This window comes from Dromaius novaehollandiae, chromosome 2 (genome assembly GCF_036370855.1).
Source record: "Dromaius novaehollandiae isolate bDroNov1 chromosome 2, bDroNov1.hap1, whole genome shotgun sequence".
NCBI lineage: Eukaryota > Metazoa > Chordata > Aves > Casuariiformes > Dromaiidae > Dromaius > Dromaius novaehollandiae.
This window is the reverse complement of record NC_088099.1, coordinates 97,475,972-97,495,360: the sequence shown is the minus strand read 5'-3', so window position 1 is coordinate 97,495,360 and position 19,389 is coordinate 97,475,972. Positions and strand designations below refer to the sequence as shown.

At 41.6% G+C, this 19,389-nt stretch overlaps 1 long non-coding RNA gene across 1 annotated transcript in view; it reads right to left on the bottom strand.

Annotated features, from left to right (window-relative positions):
* The window catches only part of LOC112991217 (uncharacterized), a 53,772-nt gene extending 35,494 nt beyond the window's left edge, over nucleotides 1-18,278 (bottom strand). Inside the window, exons 1-4 of the long non-coding RNA XR_010387815.1 lie at nucleotides 17,980-18,278; nucleotides 7,409-13,474; nucleotides 6,166-6,258; nucleotides 4,738-4,809 (exon numbers count right to left, since the gene is read on the bottom strand). This is a non-coding gene — a long non-coding RNA (uncharacterized LOC112991217). The remainder of the gene's footprint in view (nucleotides 1-4,737; nucleotides 4,810-6,165; nucleotides 6,259-7,408; nucleotides 13,475-17,979) is intronic.
* Between the last annotated feature and the right edge of the window lie 1,111 nt (nucleotides 18,279-19,389).

Here is a 19,389-nt window from a genome sequence, read left to right as displayed (position 1 = left end):
TGCTTCAGCATGTGGGGTTGGAATAAACAGGCAAAGAAGCATCCCACCCTCCAGAGCTTCTCAAGAGTAAATCAGCCAGACTATTAGTTCTGTAACTATTAGTATCTGTCCTCTACTGTGTCATTATTCTCTGCCTGTCAACTCCTTGTAGGGGCTGTCTGTTCCATCCCTCTTGTATTATTATGGTTGCCATGCCCTCCTCTCAGCAGCTCCTATCGGTTATAATGAATAAGTGAGAAAAGAAAAAGAGAAAAAGAACACTTGCTTTTCCAAATTACCAGGAATCAAAGGAACAACAACAAAATTGCTAAAAAGGGAATAAAAGGAAAACCAAAAAGAGAGAATGAGAGAATTTTGCAATCTGTAGATGATTTCTGCTTCTGGGATTGCGTTCATCATTAAGATTTATAGGTCAGTCCAGAGCTTAAATAGCAGATGTTTTCTCATTATTTATCTCCCTGGCTAAGGCACAAGATTCCTTTTTAAGGAGATCTGTGTAACACATGCAATGAAAATAGACCAGTCCTAGGATCAGCCCTTCTAACCAGTGAGCTGAAACACCCATCAAAGAGAAGTTTCATTTCATCCTTCCACAACAGGAAGAAGTGTGCCTACTAAGGACTTACTAAGGACTGATCCTGAAAATTTCAAATAACAGAACTGAATTTTACGTCTTGTCCAGTTGCCCTTCCATTACAGTTATGAGCATTTGAACAGTTTCATGTACAAACAGTCAACTTGCTGGCAGGCTTCAGCTCCCCTCTGAGAGCTGTGCTTTTGAGCTTTAATCAAAAGTTGGCATAGCAAGTACTGTTCTGAATAACATCACTGCTCTACATGGTCTTTATAAAGCACAACCTGTTAGTACTGGTCTGCATGTACTAATATTTAATAATTCCATATTATTAAATATGAAGCAAAGTATTTCACATGTAGTGAAGAGCTGTGTCATAAGAGGAAAAGAAAAGTCTCAGACCATACTGAGGGAAAAAAAAGATTCCACTTCTTTAACTCCTTCCATTTAGGTCTGAACTTTATACCTTATCTTATTCTATTACTTTCAGAGTCAAAAATGGAGATTTACAGTCAAGTCCTTTCACCTTACTCTCAATATGAGTAGAAAACCCATCTCTGCAAAATACACCTTCTTCATTAAGATCCTTCTATCTACTAATAAAATGATTTCTACTACCTATAAGAATTTACTGTCATGGTAGAACTTCACTCTACTAGCATTTTCGTTTTTCCTTGCCTAGTCACTCAAACTGATCAAAGTGGTATCATTTCCACAGGCATCTCTCCTCCTAAGAGCCCTCCTGGGCTCTTACTGCTTCCTGGCGATGTAGGTAGCCACTGAACTGAAATGCCTTTCACAGATCCACATACCTAACCGTTGTGCCCCTCTGTGCAAATCAGTGGCCATTTTGTTTCAAGTTGTTTACAAGCAGAGACTCACGTGCCATGCTCTATCCTGGAAGTGGGGTGGGGTAGAAATCAAAACAAAAAAATTCCCAGCAATTTAACTTTCTTGTTATGTTGCTTATACCAGAAACACCTCCTGATTTAGAAGTACAAGAATATGCTTTGCTTCTTGGGACATACTTCCAAAACACATTGTTCTGTAATACACGTCTAACCTCCACAGCTTGTACATGTACTGCAGACTCTGTTGAGTCTCCCTAGTCTGTTGTGATTGGCCTGGATGGGGATCCCACGCGTTCCCAAGCCAACTGTGTCTGGGTTAGATCCTGGAAGTTTTTCTGACTCTGCGACTACAGGGTTCACTTGCATGTGAAGGTCCCTTTTCTGGCTGCTCCTCCTTGAGTGTGGGCCTCTGCAATTCTGCTCCAGCCTTACAAACGCTGCCGAGACCACTCAGCCCTCAACATCCTATTCAAAAGCACATGCCCTCAGGGTAATAGATATACTTTATAATCAAAAGTAATGAGAAGAGAAAGAAACACAGATTTGCATAGCAACTTCACTCTCAAACCACACAAAAGTTATAGCTCTTCAAGGAAAATAGCAAAAGCCTTCATAATCCCGGCAGTATCAACAGCCTCTTCTTGGGAGTCCATGGGACCTCCTTGCCTGTGCAGATGCTGAGGCATGAGAGAAACCATGTCCTTCCCTGATATCTCAGGCTCTTACGCCAGCTGCCCTGCTTCACAGCTTCTTCAGGCAATTAAAGCCCAAACCCCATTGCAGATGAACTAGACCAAACAGTTCAAATCTTTCACTTTGAGAAATACAACTGCTGATCCCCACAGCAGCTGTGATGGGAAAAGTGGCCCACATTTCAGTGAGATACCATGGGAGATTTTTAACTATAAGGTCTGCCCTATGTAAGTGCTGGGTAAACATCACTCTCTTGGTATAGGTCTACATTCAAGGACACTTGTTCATTTGCTGCTGGTCCAGACCTTCAGAGCACTTAACTCACTGCACCTTCCCACTCCCTTGGCTAGATCAAACACAACAGTAACTGCACTGGAAACGAATAGCCTCTATTTCATTCTACAGGCAAATAGTCCACCCTCATCTTCCTCTGTTGATAACTGACACACACTCTGATGACGTGGTGAGAAGCCTTTGCTCTGCCATGAAGCAGCTGTTGTACATTGCAGTTGCTGCAACTGAGGAAAGAAGAGACAATCCTGCTGCCCACCTCAAGGCTTTTGGACTCTCCAGCCCTTCTCACCAACTAACCATTCATGTGCATTGCCTTATAAACAGAGAGATAATGCCCCTATATGTTGTGTGACTGCCCTCTAGAGTTCACAGGATGCTACTCTATGACTGCAGGGGAAGTGCTCTCACTGACATGGCACAGTCTCACCAGGTCTGAACATGGTGGGCAGAGCTGAGTACCAGTAACAGGGTCCATTGACAGTACCAGACAAACACAGGTAGGTGATGAACCAAGTCCAGGGTCCATCTAGGGTCTCCAGTCAGGATCAAAAGGAGATGGGGTCAGACACAGGGCTGGAGAAAAGCTGCCACATAGATCTAAGAGGTCTAGCCAGGAGACAAGCCACCTAAAGCATAGGTCCAAGGTCCATCCAGGAGGCAGGACCAGAGACAAGCTGAAAGACAAGCACACTTACAACATAGCTTAGGCAGGGACTGAAGGCCTGGGCCAGAGCTGAAATGGGACCCTGAGTCCATGGGCAGGGGGTGTAGGTGGAGGCCCCAGGCAAAGCTGGTCAGGGCCAGTAAGGCCTATTAGTGCACTCAGGGTTCTGACATCCACTACCCTATTACCCTAGGGTGTTGATTTTTGGCCTTGACCTTTAGGTATCCAGGTCAGGCACCTTATTCAGGAGCTGACCTATCTATTTCACAGAGGCAGATACTTGGATTCACTTTGACTGGCTGTTTTGAATTTGCTTAGATTAGCTAAATTGTGTGAATACCCCACTGCAGGTTTTACCACCTGTCCTTCTTCAGGGAAGTGTGATAATTTTACTGTTCTTGGGGCCCTGGGATGATGCAGGATTCAGCTCCAGGTAGACTATACTCTGCCTTTAATAGTGCAAGTCTCAAAGTTTGCTCAGTCATTCTCAGAGCAAGTTGCCTCCTCTAATTCTTGTCTTTAACCCCTTTCCCAGGCATCTGCATAGTAACTCAAAGAAGTGTCTGTAGTGCCAGTCTCTCTAAGCTCTGTTCCACTACCTATGTCCATGAGGAGGTAAAGAAAATACATTTAAAAACTGTAAAGCCAATGATGTGTGCTAACCATCCATGTCCCCTGGAAAATGTTTGCACTGTTCATTATTAACACGAAAGCTGTCTTGGTAATTCATACACTGCTTTTAGCTCTGCAGGATTCCTTCCCTCTTTGGCTTCCCTAAAGATATGTGCTTTACAGGCTAATACAAGTGTTCAGCCGAGCTCCAGTCCAGCACTTTTCTGTATTAGGCGAAAATGTTGTTTTCATTACCGATCTCTAGTCCTTAAAAAAAAAAATCCTGCAACTGAAACTGTTTCTCATAAAGTCCACATTGCATAAACAATCGCCCCAGGTCCTGGGAACAACAACCAGTCCGCACATGGACTGCACCACAAGAGCAACAGCTCATACTGGTCAGGCCAGGGCAGAACAAGGATGTGCTCACTTTGAGGGACAGATGGTATCTATTTAACTAAACATTCTTCCACTAAGGCTGTTTTAATGCCTAGATCATTTCTATCAGCTTCTTATCACATTTGGGAGCCCAGCATGCTTCTGGTGGAGGCTGTTTAAGTGCTTCCCAGAGACTGCTGTAGTTTCAGGGATCAAGGCAACATATCAGCATGAAGAGGAGGTGTGTGTTTGTGTGTGGGGGGAATAAAAACAACCCCACGCCATGTTTGTTGATTCTGAAATGTTCTTGGATGTTCCAGGTAGACTACAGATACAAAAATGTGGGAGGCCTCCTTCATCCATACTCAGTTTGCTATATGTTCAGGGCCAGGCTGTGAGCCTTTAACTCCTCTATGCCTGTGCGCTGTTTTGCAGACATAAGTGAGCTCTGCCAGTGCTCAGGGTCACTGGAAAACCTCACCAGCATGTGTAGCATGGTGCTTAGACCAGGCTATTCTGCTTTTCTGAGCTGGCTCACATCTGGCTGCAAAATTCAGTGTAGACATGCAGCTTAGCATGGCACCCGCTCCTAGGAATGCCTCCCTTTCCAGATACTTCTGTTGTGAGGAGGTGTTACTCATCCTCACTAAGCATATCACAGGGTGTCTTACCATTAGACTGTCAGGCAGAGCTGTTTATCTGAAACCTCTAGCGCAGTGGGGCCCTGTGTCAGTCCTCTTCAGCTGCGAAAGTACCACATATGAAACTATTAGCATGACATCTGCAGAGTGTAGCATGCACCCAAGCACCTTGATGTGAAGAAAAACTAGAGGGTGTTCAGACAGAGCAGAGAGAAAAGTGTGGGACACCTATGAAAGGCAAAGAAAAGTCTCTCTTTCTTCACCAGGGAACTGGCTCACACACTACTGCAATAACAAGCGTTGGCAGGCTGCCCAGCATCACTGTACTCTGGTTGTGAGTGAACTGTGAGGCTCGAGCAATCTTCTGGGAAAAGTTCACACCAAATATATTGTATTTATGTTTTCCCCTCTTTTTTTTTTTTTTTTTTTTTTTTAACCAAACCAGTCTATTATATTTCTTCCCTGTTGTATTATGGATTTCTGTAAGATCCTCAGGAGCTGTCCTTTTGAAAACCAAACATTGAGTAATCTAGCAGATCTGTTTTTAAGGTAACAGAGATAAACCAGGAATCTTCCCTTCAAAGAGACAGCCTTCAGAATAAAACTGGAGCACAACTCATTATGGTTTTCTGTTGTTGGGCTGGTTTTTTTTTCTTAGATAAAGCCAAGAAATTGAGTGTGAGAGAGAAGCATGTTATTAAAATGCTATCATTATCTATATGGTGTACGTCTTCTATAGACTGGAAACCAAAGAACCCCAGACTTTACAATAACAGTGAAGTAAAAGGGAAAACATTCCAAAGAGCATGTTTTGTATTTGTTCTGGACCTTTCAAAACAAGTTTGACATGGTTTTACAAGATAGTCCTGGTCACCTCACAGATGCCAACTATAATTCCCAGTGTAAATTCAATGGGCACACAGAGATTTTATTAGAAGCACATGAATCTGTAGTGCTTGAAGAATGAAGAGTCGCTTGTTCTGTGCTGCAGGCAATAATAAGATGCATTAGTTTTTATTTTTGCTTGTTTCCGAACATGGCTTTTACAGATTCATAAAAACACAAATTTTGTAAGTTCACAAAAACCATGAACACACTGTAGAAGACTTATCTGACAAATCAGATCATGGGCAGTCAGCTGGAACCGCGTAAGAAAAATAGGCCCATCTATACATAACCAGCCCAAGTAATATTCCCCATTGCTTCACAAATGCATATACTATGAATTTATTAATATTATATACTGTTGCTGTTACTAATTAATTTACTGTATTAGTGCCTGGAGGCCTTTGCTAAGCTTTGTTTTGCACTGTGTCAGGTGTATCTATGCACAGAAAGTTCCTTCCTCGAAAGGCTGAGGAGGTGAAGTTAGAGTCTTTTTGCAGATGTGGTGGCACTGTGCAGAAAGCAAAACATGACACAGTTCATTCAGCTTTGATTTGCAGTGGCACTGAGTACCTGTAATTCCTGGAGACCTCAGGAGAAGTTTTGGGTGTTCAGCACTTTCGAAAGCCAGACTGAAGTTCCCTGCTATACTTCTGACAATAGGTCCTTAGAAATTAGAGACAGAAAAGAATTATTAGGTTATCAGGCCAAATTCATCCCTGATGAAAACCTATTGAAGTCAGTGGAATTCCATCAGGGATGGATTTACCATAGAAAGATTGTTCCCTATAGTATATTTGGAAGTGTTTTGTCCTGTGCAGTTTTAATTAGCTCCATATTAGTCGAGGCACTATACCATTGTTTCAATCAGCTACCCTTGCAGAAAAATGTCTCTAGCTATCCTTGTCCATGTTTCCCCCCACACCCCTGCCTCTTATTACCTTCTTCTCAGCCCCTCACTATTTTATGTCCAATTTGGCTAATGAATTTCGCAGGACAGATGCAGCCTTCTTTCATGTTTGAGAAGGACCTAGCCTGTTTTGAGTTAAAAAAATACAAGAAAAAAAAGAACAAAAATTCTTATATGGAAAAAACCCAGAGGTGTTTATGAAGCCTTAAGCTTTTCTTCATCACTCCATCAATCCCTATATAGCTAGGCTACAGTTTTTCACCACATGTTGTGCGTTAAGACAGACATGGAGACTTTAGTCTTAACTTTACAGTTTCATCACTGACTCACTGCATTGTCAGAGCGAGTGGCTTCACTTTTCAATTCTCTGCTTAACCATTATTACAATGGACACAATTATGCATATATAAAACATTTCTTAAGTTGCTTCATAGAAATTAGAAGAACATTTTAAGTTCCTCAGTGGAAAAGCACAATAACACAAGGCAAAGCGCTGTGTTGTCATCAGTACTACTGTATTTTTATTTTCACCATTTTAACCCAAACATTCATCTTTTCTCTGAGTCTTGCCCATTTTTTTTAACCTTCTGTGATGAAAGTTCTAACAAGATTATAGGGAATTTGTAGTCTATGCTCTCATATGTATAAATACAACTATAACAACTGTGCATAGGTTCAGTGCTGCCTGCTGCCAAAGAAAAAAAATGTCCGCAGCTAACAGACAAACTCTAAAACCACATTGGATCAGTTACCAAATCCCATCTACCTAAAGCTGCATGCGTTCACTTCTGAGTCACCATGCAACAAACAAGACAATCTGCTTGAGGAATCATGAAGACCATGCAATATAGCCATGTTTTCAATTTTCTTAATGCTCTTCTAAAACATGCACAGACATATACTCACTTTAAAATTAACCACAGAACTTAATTAAGCTTCTCCTGATCATGCTGGGAGGGGTCCATGTTGTCTTCCTGTGGCCATTTCATCAGCAATGCGCTGCATTCATGTCACAGCATGGGATCTCCTCACAGACACCTGCTCTCAGCCTGCAAATACAGATTTTAACCCCTCCCTCCAAAAAAGGGGTGACAGAAGGCCGTATTATTTAATGCATGCTCTCCAAGACAGGGTCCACAACCTCACTTGTTTCATATGGCTCCTGCTATTTTTGGGGGGTGATCAGATAGGATGCTTGTTAAAAAGAATGCTTTGGCATAGACTTCTCTTTGACATTTGGTGAGAACATTCCATTAACAAAGCAAGAAAAGACTGACAAGATGAGAACAGTTACAGCAGAAACTGAAGAAAATCTAGGTATGGCAAATACGGTCATAAGATTAATTATTTATAGTTTCTTAAGGTCTCACTGTGAAGGTACTTAAAGCTGTACTGTGTAGCTTGGTTCTCCTCCACTACAAAACCATGGATCCAGGAGAAATGAACTGTGATAGCCACCTCTAACATGCTAAGGAAGGTGAAACCAATTTAACTTACTAAAGCCTTAGTCTAAGTTTGATCTGCGCCAGTGGTTATGTTTCCCTCAGGTGCTAGAAGGGGGAAAAAAAAAGCAGGAGGAAGATGAAAGAAGAGGTATAAACTTTTGGCTCTGCTTAAACAATGCATTTAAGCCACTTCAGTCAAAATCATTGAGCAATTCCTACAAAATCCACTCATGGACCAAAGCAAAGTGCAGCTAAATGTAAAGTTATATATTGTATCTGGCAAGCAATCACCATACTTGCATTCTCATTGCCCTCAACAGCACCTGCATTCTTTGATCACAGTCCTTTCATGTGTTACGCTGTATACAAAAGACCAAGCCAGCAATCAGCTATTCTAGCACTGGGTCCTGAAATGACTACAAATGCTTCAGCCCTTTAATGAATCCCTAAATAGAAGGAAGTTGCAAACAAAGTTCAGCTTGTGTATTTTATGCCAGGTTCCCACAGCACTGTAGGCTCTTAGAACTTAATTAATGACACTTGCATCCTGTATGCCTTCCAGAGTTTTAGTGGAAGCTTTACTGGTCACTTCAAACACTGACATCTTTTGGACAGTTGTCTTCAGCACACTGGGCAATATCACTAGTCTCTGGTAGGAAAAGACAGGACTTTGCTGCTAATCGTGACTCATCCATATCAATGGAAGGAACAAAAATTGGAGGGACAAAACATGCATCACTCACTAGTCATCATTCTCATACTTCCACTGAAATCCTACGCTTTGTAGAGGAACCAAAATGGGGGATGAAAATGAAAACCATGGCCTAACATACCAGCATTTGGGAACTCTGCCAATGCCCCTAATTAAAATTCTGTACTAATCTCTTCAGGGAATCCAAGAAATTCTTTCAGAAAATGGAACATTCTTCTATGCACATCCAACTACTTATCCTATAAGAGTGAATATAAAGGAGATTGTATACGATCAGACAGAGGTCAGTGGAGTGGAAAGGACAGTGTGAAAGCTACAGGAAATGAGCCATGTATACACAAACTACTGGAATTCCTTCTTGAACCCTAATTCACACAATGTGCAATTTTGCTGTCCTGGTCTAAAGATCATTACATTATTGGAAACACTTCATTAGTTTCAGTGGGTTTTTAATCAGCTCCCAAAACAGGAGAATATAAAATAGGTATTTCAGATTACAAGGTATGCCAAGATGTCCTTTCCCTTCTTTTTGTCCTACCATCATTAGAGAATTTGGTGAGAGTGGTTTCAGATAGATGAGAAGTGTAGAGGCTGGATTAGAGAGGGTCCGGGACAGCACCTCTGACATCGGTGCATAGGTAATAAACAACACGTTCTGTGCTGTTAGAGATGAAAGGAAGGAAAGAGTTGGTAACTGGTTGGTAACTGGAGAGGGAAGATATTCTGGTAGATAAGTATTTTTAAGAAGGGAAAAACCAAAGCTACTTCTATTTTTAGTAAAAAAAAGAAAAAAAAGCCAGAGAGAAAATTTAAGGGGAAAAGTAGGGTGATATCTAAGTGAGAAGGAGAGATAACTAGCAGGTAACTAGAGCAAGTGGATAAGACTAGATTAGAATCTCATTTTCCTGCATGGAAAAAGAGACAAGACAGGTAGGAGGCATAACAAAAGGCACAGACAACAGGAAATCACATCATATTTACCAGTTTTCTCTCTGAAGAAACCATCAAGGTCCCATAAAGAAGAAGGCAGTAGGAGAGAAGAACTCTGAAAGATGAATCTAGGCTGGTCTTGCAATGAGTTAATCTTCTGTCTAGCTGTGCTGCTGAGCTTTATAGGTCAAACGATCCTGTCCTGAGTTCAAGTTATTCAAATCCAAGGCTTTCGTTTGACCAGCATGGAACTACAGGGTTGAATCCTTCATTGCCTTACTCTTTGCATAGCCTGACATTCATGCAAATTGGCTGAGGACAGCCAAAGGGAAGTGGAGGCACAAGCATGCTTGGCATCCAGCCTTTGCAGGGGTGTAAATGACTACATGCAAACCAAGACAGGGTGGACTCAGCTCGCTTTTCAAATTCTCTGAAGTAAGCAAGGTCTGCAGTGAGCCCAAACAAGATTTTAGCTCCGATCCATTTCTCACTTGAACAGCCTTCCCTCTTCTCCCCTGCTTACAAACTTACAAAACTTCCTCTCTCCTATTCTTTTCTAAAGGATCTTTCTGTGGCTAAGCCATTTATGTGTCTATATTACATGTAATTCTCTGATGTCAGATGAGATAACAGAGATAATCCTCCTAAAGGATTTGTGGCATTATAGATTACAGCTTCCATTTGTATGTTGTGTGCATTGCCTTCAAGAGGCCTTGAGCAATGGTAAAAGATCTCTGTATTCAGATTAAAAAATATTTGCATTCGGCACAGCCTTATTATAGGTTTAGAAACACCAGCAACCAAACTAAGCAACCAGCTGTCCAGATCCTGCTGTTCTCTTAATGCATGCAAAGGTAAAATTCTACTGTGGTCAATGGGAGCCTTGCCAAGGTAACAAGATTTAAGCCATTTTCCTTGTGTTTCTTCACCTGCATTTTCACTATAGTATGATCACTTAGAAAACAGAACAATACATTCCAGAAAGAAGTCATCTTTGCTTCACCATAGTGTGTCCAAGCCAGAGTAAATACCTACTTACTGTGCCTTTTTTTTTTTTTTTTTTTTTTTTTTTTGATATCTTAACTCCTGTTGACATCAGCCAATGAGAATCTCAGCATTTGGTTTCTGTTATAGCTCAGGGGCCTACTTAGGGCTTAGACACTGAAACACTTTTGTGCATCTGCCTAAGGGTGCTGGATCTGCATAAGGGTGCCCTCACTGAGAATCTCTCAGGAAAAAGTTGAACAGTTACAGCTGAACTGCCACTCCAGAACTCAGTTGCTCCATGGGAATGTGGAATTAATACTTCCAGGAGGTGACAGTCACTAAGAAGATCTTTAGTTGCATTTCCTGCTCTGTAATGCAAGCTCCTCTGGTGAAGGAACTGAACAATTTTGGGAAACAGAAGAGCTATGCTCAACAGTCTCGCAATATGACTATTCTGATACTTAGCCAATTCTGACTCCCAAGCCTGGAAGACCACATAGCTGATCTCAGTTATACCGGATGGTGTGAAATAGTATTCACACAAAAGTGTATCCTGCTTAGCACATGTGGAATATTCCTAGAAGGAGCATGGCTAACGATGAGTTTGGGTGACATTAACACAGATATCACGTACAATATACTTTTGCCTAATTATTAGTGTATTTACATTCTATTGAACCTTGCAATGATCATTTTTTAATTTCCTCTCCTGTAAGAACATTCAGTAGAGTGGGGAAAATTTACGTTTGCTCTCCAACGATGATACGTAAATCTCTACAGCAAAAATCTGTGTTTTCTAGCCTCACCCATCCTGTCATTTTGCCTGCTGCAGTTGCTCTCCAGTAATGTTAAACCAACAACAACCATTTCCAGTGTGGAACAAAGATCCACACCTTCAAAGAAGTTTAGGCACCTCTTGCCTAAACTACTTTGAAAGAGCATAATTTTGGTATGTACAAGCAGGCATACCTCTAATGGAAATACACCTCTTGCAGCTTGTGTCTGCATGATTTAGGACGTTACAGATCTCAGCTGTTTGTTGTCTTTCCGACTCCCCTGGCTCTGTTGAAATCACCACTGTGACAGCCAAGATGAAGTAGCTGACTCTGTGAGCATTCCTAGTCCTTTCCAATACACAGCAAAACTCCTTAGCTTAAATCAGCACTGACGGGAACTAACTTCTTAAACAGGCTTGAACTTGATCCCTGTGAGCACATCTGACTGTGCCCGGGATTGTCTAGTTCAACTTGGAGCCGGAGCATGTACCCTATTAGCAGCAGCAGCAGCTCTACATCAGTAAGCAACTGGCAGATGGGCCCTCAGGGACTCTTCTAGCCAAGGCTAGTGCAGCCATATGGCTGCTTCAGTATATTCTCTCTGTGCAAAGCAGGACGCATCTCTGTGCAAACGTTGTTATTGCACAATGGGTGTCACTGATAGCAGGAAAGAGACAATGTTTGGGAGCTGGACATGTTGTTCAAACATCATTCCAGGCTTTTTATATACTCTGATTAAAGCCCTTTACTTAGAACTGCCATCGTGCTGTTGCTAGCTACTTCGAGTGCACAGAGAATATCTCAAATCCTTTTTTACCATTCTTTAAAAGTTGAACTGATTTGTATTTGAGTCCTTGAATTTGTTGTGTTTGTGACATTCTTTTAATGTAGATTCTGGCTTATCTATAAGCAAATACATAGAGATCTATGTACACACACTGGTATATTCATAGTACCCATCTTTTCAGCTGCTACATACATTTTCACTATTAGCCCATTCAGTTTCTCCACTACATTTCCAGGTCATAACCCCACTGTTGTCAACAATACTTAGCCCTTGACTTCCTAGCAGTATTTCTCTGGCAGTGGTAGGCAGGCCTGTTAGGCAACCAAGAAATCTAAAACAAAGAAAAACTGTTACAAGGAGGATATGGGGCAGGCAGAAGGCAACCAAGAAATCTAAAACAAAGAAAAACTGTTACAAGAAGGATATGGGGCAGGCAGAAGAGCAAGTAGAACTAATAGACGAAAGGCCTGAGGAAAAGAAATAAAGAGAGGATGAGAATAAGAATAGCAACATTCAGAAATATTTGGTCCCAATGTGGGTAGCAGCAGCATTAGCATTACTAGTGCTCAGATCAACTGGAAGTTCATCTGTTGAGGAAGTTCATCTGTTGCATAAGTACAGAACCAGCACAGGGCTAAATCTCTCAGCTTCCAATGTTCAAAACATGATACAAAATTAAGCATAAAGGCAAAAAGTAAGAAATAATGGAAGGGATTAATTTCATAAACCTGGATGTCTCTTTTAGATGCCCTAATTCCCTCCCACAGGACCTGTGCAACATCTACCAACCCCATGCCACCATCTCAGACACCTTAGATCTCCACGTTTAGGCTACTGAACTCTATCCACTATGTTCTGTTTTAGGCCTTGACCCCATGCTATTCATCCTTGGGGACAACGAATGGTAACAATCTCCAGCCAGAGAATAACTCTAACCAATTTGAGTTACAGCTTCACTTACAGCAGCTCTGCGATGACCCAGGTTGTACCGATGGCCCACTGATAGATCTAAGCCAAGGTAATGGGCAGCTCTCTTCTCTGCCTGGCTCAACCATATGGCCTCTTCTAAAAGCTTACAGCCACTCCTGTTCCCTGTCACATGTATTGAATGCAAACCCCATGCAGCTGAGCACTGTCATTTCTCATAATCGCCGCTGTAGAACCCAGAAGAAACAGCATAATCCATCGCCAGGCATCACCATTACCATAAGCACACAATCGAAGCTTTGCTGCAGCACAGCCTTTTCTCCTTACCCGTCCATCTGTTTTTCACCTGGTATCTTCCAGTTGCTGCTCTTCTTCATCCAAGCTCTCAAGTGGCCATGACAGAAATGCCTGAGGAGATGAGATAGAAGCACCTACAGCAAATAAATAAACCAATAAAGCAATAAAAAGACAAAGTGAGAGAACAAGGGGGACATGAGCTGTACAGAGGCTTGAAGGCCAGCCCATAGAGTCACTCAGTCTAGACTCCAGATGTGAACGCAGAGCCTCAGTGAGTGTAATACGGGACTCCGTAAATATCTCAGCCAGATGTCTCAGGGCCCAAGCTACAAATCCTCACAAATGGTGACAGAGTTGGCTGTTGCTGTTTGTAAAGCTCTGCTTCCAAGAGAATCAGTGGTCATTCAGTCAGCAGCAGTTCATTTTTGCTGCCAGATGGGAGAGAAAACCATGCTCAGAGTTGCAGTTAGTCTCACAGCAAACTCAGCAGTCAGTGGATGGGTCATGGAGCCCTTTGTGGGTACTGAGGTTAGCTCAAAATAGCAATCCGGGGAAAGAACTGAAAAGATTATGAGAAACATAAAAGCATATCGTCCTAAACTCACAAATAGCTTAAAGGAACTGGCTACTGTGTTTGGTGTCTGAATTCATATTTTGATCTTCAAGGCCCCTCCCATTTGGTCAGCTAAGCCTATAGATGCCTAACATTACACAGCAGAAGTACCTTACATTTCTGGAGATGTCTGTTATACTGGCTGTAAGGAGCTTGATGCTTTTATCTGCCATTTCACAAACTAAGGATTACTTTGCCTATCTTATGTTTTCCCAGAACATGCCTTCTAGACGAGGTGCCTCACAGAAAGTGGCACTCCTGGTCTGAGTACTTTTGGTCTATTGGCAGCTGTACCCATGCCCTGTGAGACTAGAGACTGGATTTGGCTCCCTCCTCTGCCCAGTTTAGAGCAGAGAACAGAACTCCTCTCTCCCAGGAAATTTTTCTACTAGGCTACAGTGTATTCTAAACTGAAGCTTTCCCAGTCTGTTGAATTTATCCCGTTCTCTCTAAAAATATTTAAGTATTTATTGCAGAAGGGGCTAGGACCTGGGTCTCTGCAGGGAAAGTCCTTATATAATCCACCCTGTCACTGGCCTAATTTAGGATATATCTATTTATGACCCAAAACTTGTTCAGTAAGTCACCCAAAATTGGAACTGGCTGAATAATTTATGAGATGATTTGCAGGCAAAAGCCCTGAGTTGGGTTTACTCTGATTCACAGGGATAACATTATTTATGATTTTTTGTTCAGATATAATGCATGAACATGTTTTAGTGTGGCCAATAATTGTCTCAAGATTTGCAGTAGGATTTTTTTGTTCCCCTGTATTACAGTGCCAATAGCAAAGTGACTTACACAGTATAAAAGATAAGCTTTTAAACTAAACAGCCCAGAAGAATTGGATAAGGAGACATGTGCTACCAAATCAGTCTCCTATTCCTGTTGTGCAGTTATACCCTGAGGTGTGGCCCACTGGAAAAGTATCTAAAAAGGCCATCATTTCTCTCTCCTCATAGGACCTAGACTCACAGAGATAACCTGGAGTGAAAGAAGATTAGGATAAGTTACTGCATTACTTTGTATTTGCTACAGGCTAAGAGCTCATATATGAGCAGCAGCTGATGCAGGATGACTAAGCTGCCATGGCAAACCACTTGGGACTCTGAGCCCTAACTAACAGCTGCTTTCATAAGTCCTGAGGGAGGTCAGACATCTGCCAAAAGACATTCTGAAGAATACTGGGCTCCCATCGTTGTGTATTTTCTTTGAAGGTTGCAGGGGCTAACTCTGATTTACACCTGTATCGCATCTGACCCTCAAACCATAGTTGGAATCCACTTAGTTCTAAACAAGAAGTTGCCAGAGCTGCTACGTGTGACCCTGGGTCTAAACTGATTTATCTGAACTGACAGGTGTATGGTTTTAAGGTTTAATTCATTTACTTTCCTATCCTGAACATGACCCCCCAAAAAATAGCACAGAAAGAGCTGTGCTCTGCCCTTGCATCCTTTTCCTTATTATTCTGCACTTTCCCAAGAGAAAAGGCATTGAATATAATGGTCTAAATAAGAGTTAACTCCAAGATCTAAACAAGTACACTGAGCAATTTATTCAGAGCACATCATACGGTTCTTCCACTTCTTTGGTAATGAATGCACAGCATCACCACGGCTGAAATTTAAAGGAGACATTTCTCCAGGTCCCTTAGGCTGGCTTATCCAGCAATTGTGTTGGCAGTTTGGAGCTTTTCCCAGGATCTTCTATGGTCAGGGATGCCACAGGCCATTTTATTAAATGTCAATGCCCACTGCTGGTTATTAAAAAAAAAAAACAAACAAATTTGGAATATTTTTTTCTCCTGCTCTACATCAAAAGAGCATCTACTTAAAGGTCTTTTTAGAGGGGGTCCTTTCTTTAGGAAAGAAACAGCATAAAAGAGTTGTACATGTAACCCTACTATGCACCAGTTTGCTATGTCCCAGGATGAGAAAGTCATTTGCCTTGTCTTGCCCTCAGATCTGCAGCAGTGTAGCAACTCTTCCTCCAGCACAGGCTCAGAATTCACCTCGGACCCAGAGATGCCAGCTCCAGTGGGTAAATAGTTAATCAGCAAGTTGACAGAAATATAAGATAAGTGAACCTTTCCCTGTTACTGTATAGAACTCAGAGAGGTGGAAATCATGTGGACAAGTAAAAAATAGGTGGTCAGATACAACTTTGAAGGACGTGCAGAAATTCCAAAACCCTTATCTCTGTCCCCTACAAAATCAGGGTCCTTCCAAATGACAGACCACAGCACCTTCCTCCTTTGGAAGATCACACTTATTTTTCCATTCATGCAAACATAGCAGTTATCTGATAGACTCAAAGTTGCACTTGTCAATGCCTGTGGCCTTATGAAACTTTTGGGAAGGCATGGTGAACCATTTTCAGGGAAATGGTGCTTCATTTACTCTCCAGCCCTCATAGAATTATTTTTTCTTCCTCTCTGTTTTGTAAAGTGCTGTCAACACTTACAGTGCAGTTTATTGTAAATACACAATAATAACAATTGTGCACATTCATCTCTGATTTGATTCCTATATAAATTTATGTTAATATGTATGCAGATTAATCCTGCTCCCCTTGGTCCTAGAAAGTTGTCAGAATGACATATGGGTTCTGAAAAGGTTGTGTACCACTGATCAGCATTTTTCTATAGCATTCAATAACTGATAAGCCAACAACACAGATACTATGGATATTTCTGTTCCTTTTTGCTGGATAAATCAGTGGAATCTTTAAGGTGGAGTTACAAAGGACTAGCCTCTAGAACCATAATTTGTCCGTATTTTTTTCTATTTCACAACAGAACAAATATTCACAGGTGGGTTCTTTAGAGGAACAGGATGGTACAAGGGAGTTTTGATAGTGACCCTTCAAGAGCTGATATGCCACCTCTCAGGTAGAAAAGCAATTCTTCTCTCTAGTATTCAGTAACCACTAAAGCAATTCCTAGCCATTATGGATAGGTCTCCTCCTTTTTTCCTGGCTAAATTAGTGCAGTCTTTAAAAGAGCTCAAAAAGGACACATGTATTTTATTCTCTCCCTCTTAGCCTCCCTTTTCTCTGTTTTAACATAAATACACTTACTTTCCTACTACGTGGGCAGCCAGAGCTGTTCTGAGCACCCAACTCACACCAGTGGCGAGGTAGCTGCAGTGCTACAGTTCTCTGCTGTCCTGCCAGGGATGTTAGGCTATGACACCTTCTGGTACTTTGCAGTAAATAGAAACTAATCTGTAGTTCATTCCAGTGCTGATTCCCTATAAGGCTCTCAGGCACTTCTTAAATAATCACAGCAGGACCTAAATGGTACTTTGAGAGATACATGGGCTCTTTGCACAAGGATGAATTTCCAGTAATCCAAAAGAGGATGGGGAAACTGCTATCAGAAACAGCAGGCGCCACAGTAGTTGGCTAAGAAGGTACACCAGACAACAGAATTCCAATTGCCAGAAAGTATTTTTACTCCTGCAGTTCACAGCTAAGGACTTGATCTTGACCTTTGATACATAAAACAGATTTGCTCTGCAGCTGGAAACTCAGTTGCAGCATTTGTACTTGGAGGGTAAGACTGTGCCCAGAGCTGATAAAGCTGGAAGCTGAGTCATCAGTTGTGAAGTAAGGCAGCAACCTCCTGACCAAAATTGGATACCACTCCATTTTCACACTAATAATGCTTACTGGGCTAAGAAGGCCAGTGATTTTGGAAAAAAAAACAAGTAAGAACAGGATAACTGCACCCTACACACTGATAAGAAACTTCAGTCATTGACTCTATTCAAGCCTGTCAGCTGGTTTTAAGACTGACACTGAGACAAATGCTTTTCTCTCTAAGCTCTTCTCACTTGACTCTGTTTTAGAGTGTTATTTGATTCTACTCTTTTAATCTCATTTTATCAAAGGCAAATGTAGCCCCAAGAGCAAAACAAGTAAAATAAAAGCAATTAGAGCCTGGAAGGAATCTGTATTTTTCCTTTGAAATAGAGCCCATGTCAGACAGCTTTTCACATACCTTGTTCCTTGTGGGTTCCATTATGGCATCCCATCAGGCCCATTCAAACCAGGTTGCAGAAGTACTGTGGCTGGAATCCAGCACTGCCTTTCTTCCTGCAATAGTTGTTGGTGGTGATTTCATCTCAATCATTTTCTCTCTCTTTCCACCTCTCATGCAGCTGCCTGCCTGTCTTGATAGGACCAAAGTGTAGCTCATGGAATCTATATGATAATCACAAAAATAGTTATTTCTGCTGAAAAATGGATTTAATTCCCCCTCTAAACCTTTGTGGATTGCCAACTGGGGGTGTGAAACCAGCTGGCAAAAGATGCGTTCAATTTCAATTTCATGACTTTCATATACTGCAGCTTCCTGACTTTAAATGGTTCCTCCCCTCTCTAATGAGAGCACCAGGGCCTTGAGTAACAGCCCTCACTTTAACCAGTTTTAAAGTAGCTTCCTTCTATGGAAACTTCTCTGGGGAAGTTTGACAGCTTGCTCAACCCAGGGGAACCTAATGCCTCTTCTTTCACAGCATGAGCATTTGTCAGAGAAACTAAGAGTCAGGCTTGGTGAAGACTTGTATCCCTGAGTACTCTGCAAGTAAGTGGCAGTGAGAAGGAAGCTTGAAAGTAGCACTGGAAAAACAGTGAAAAACTAATTCCATCAATGTTTTCAGAATGTAAAAGTGTATTTGAAATACACTGCTTTACTTTTTTGAATCTTCCCACCTTTTTCTTATAAAATTATTTTAAAAAGTGAAACAAAATGACGTTTTATTCATTGAAAACATTGTCTTTAGTACATTGTTTATAGGTCAAAAAAGGATTTTGGAGAGGAGGGATGAGTAGGGGAGGAAAACATGATATAGGGAAGAAACTCCTCATACATCTCTTTACAGTTAATTACAGAAGAGAAAGGCTATTTCATGGGAAAGAGTACCTTAGGCCAGGTAAAGTCATCTAGGTCAGAGCCTATGCTGAATAGTGCTTTGGATGTGAATATTGAAATCAAAGGTGTCATCCATGGAAACATACTATTTGCTTGCAGACTCTGGCCTTTCAGACTCTTCCAGCTGCCCACTTAATCAGTGAAAGTCTTTAATAGACACTAGGTGAGGGCCTTAGTAATAATTGAGTCTTTGAATCTGAAGTTACAGAAATTTTAAATGGGCTCTACTAGCAAGCTTGCCTGAAAAGGACTGCAGTATACATCCTTCCTGGTCAGAGGCCAAAATGCTCCCATTCTGTGACCTTGCCTCCTTTTCACTGTTCTCCCTTGGGAGATGGGAAAACAGCAAGGCCCTTTCAGTCAAGCCTGCTATCATTACTTGAGGTGTACATCTAAACTGCAGTCATGTGGTGGCTGCTGTGTAACGTAGGGTAGTTCATACCCCAAGCTATCTGTGAACCAACAGAAGTACAGTTG